General features: G+C 46.5%; 1 pseudogene; it reads left to right on the plus strand.

Moving 5' to 3' along the window:
• The first annotated feature begins 508 nt into the window (after positions 1 to 508).
• LOC101710422 (large ribosomal subunit protein uL4 pseudogene) lies at positions 509 to 1,900 on the plus strand (annotated as a pseudogene).
• Positions 1,901 to 2,116: the final 216 nt, after the last annotated feature.

The raw sequence follows: 2,116 nt of genomic DNA on the forward strand, positions 1-2,116 counted from the left end.
AGGAGATACAAGAAGATTTCTCCAAGTGTTCAACTCCTATTAACAGTGGCTTTAAAATAGTCTTTATTGTGATCTGAGGGTTGACTTAAGCCAAGTTCCTACAGGTAATTATTTCTGTAAAACTGCAGGTGTGAGTAAGGTGAAACACATAAGCTGAAAACATCGGAATAATGGAAAGGGACATTTGGAGTTGAGGTAAAGGCTATGTTGATAAAATAAAATCATAGTAGTTGGCAAAGTAGCCTGACTCTACTGTCACAATGAAATATAGCACCATAGGACCCATGCTCGTATGCTATTTATCCAGGGAAGATGGCCTTTAGATGGAGATTGCTATTCAAACAGCAGAAGTGCTCAGATATGAGGGTTGTTGAAAAATAGAGATCACTAGAGGTCCAAGGTCCAGGAAGCTGGGCTGGCAGCTGGCGTGGAGAGACAGGCTTTTTAATGTGGCATCAAGGCACTTCCTTTTCCTGTGGGAGCCGCTGGGCCGAGAGGAGCATGGCCTTCTCCTCTCCCCACCATGGCTTGTGCTCATCCCCTGATATTGGTGTACTCCGAAAAGGGGGAGTTGTCTGGCAAAAATGTCACCTTGCCTGCTGTGTTCAAGGCTCCCATTCAACCAGATATTGTGAACTTTGTTCGTTCACACCAACTTGCGTAAAAACAACAGGCAGCCCTATGCTGTCAGTGAATTGGCAGGTCACCAGACCAGTGCTGAGTCTTGGGGGATGGGCAGAGCTGTGGCTCGAATTCCAAGGGTTTGAGGAGGTGGGACCCACCGTTCTGGCCAGGGTGCTTTTGGAAACATGTGTCAAGGAGGCCGCATGTTTGCACCAACCAAAACCTGGCGACGTTGGCACCGTAGAGTGAACACAACTCAGAAACGATATGCCATCTACTCTGCTCTGGCTGCCTCAGCTTTGCCAGCACTGGTCATGTCAAAAGGTCATCGAATTGAGGAAGTTCCTGAACTTCCTTTGGTTGTAGAAGATAAAGTTGAAGGTTACAAGAGGACCGGGGAGGCCATTTTGCTTCTGAAGAAACTGAAGGCCTGGAATGATAACAAAAAGGTCTATGCCTCTCGGTGAATGAGAGCTGGCAAGGGCAACATGAGAAACCGCTGTCACATCCAGCGCAGGGGACCTTGCATCATCTATAATGAAGACAATGGTATCATCAAGGCCTTCAGAAATATCCCTGGCATTACTCTACTTAATGTAAGTAAACTGAATATTTTGAAACTTGCTCCTGGTGGGCATGTGGGGCGCTTCTGCATTTGGACTGAAAGTGCTTTCTGGAAGTTAGATGAGTTGTATGGCACTTGGCGTAAAGCTGCTTCCCTCAAGAGTAACTATAACCTGCCTATGCACAAAGTAATCAGTACAGACCGGAGCAGAATCCTGAAGAGTCCAGAGATCCAAAGAGCCCTCTGGGCATCATGCAAGAAGATTCATCATAGAGTCCTGAAGAAGAATCCTCTGAAGAACCTGAGGATCATGTTGAAGCTGAACCCATATGCAAAGACCATGCGCCGGAATACCATTCTTCGCCAGGCCAGGAATCACAAAATCCATCTGGATAAAGCAGCAGCACAGGCAGCCAAATTGGAAGAGAAGGTTGAAGGCAAGAAGCCCGTGGAAGAGAAGAAAGGAAAAAAGGTTGCTGGTACCAAGAAGCCCTTGAAGAAGCCTTTAGGGAAAAACCCTGCAGCTGCCAAGAAGCCAGCAGCTGAAAAGAAGCCTGCAGCTACCAAGAAACCAGCAGCTGAAAAGAAACCTGCTGAACAAAAGCAGCCTGCTGCATAAACTCTTAAAATCAAAATCTCTATCCCATACAAGTGACATAAAATTGGACAGCTTATTTTGAATAAAGACCTGGTCAAAGAGGCAGTGAGAAAAATAAAATAAAATAAAGTGGCATCACTTTAGTGCACAGTGCTCCTCGAAGCAACCCTCCCTTCCTGCACCTCTGCATACCCACTGCTCACCCTTCCCTCCCCTCCCCAGCTCCCCACTGCCTCCAAACCAAGAGTTCTGTTTCTCCAACCATCAACACATTTTCTTTCTGTCAAGTCTCTGCCTTAGGTTTCAAATTCACTGCATGCCATTGCCTC

The sequence above is a fragment of the Heterocephalus glaber genome, unplaced genomic scaffold, assembly GCF_053883595.1.
Source record: "Heterocephalus glaber isolate CG9 unplaced genomic scaffold, H.glaber_assembly_v1.0 deba00001688, whole genome shotgun sequence".
NCBI classification, from domain to species: domain Eukaryota; kingdom Metazoa; phylum Chordata; class Mammalia; order Rodentia; family Bathyergidae; genus Heterocephalus; species Heterocephalus glaber.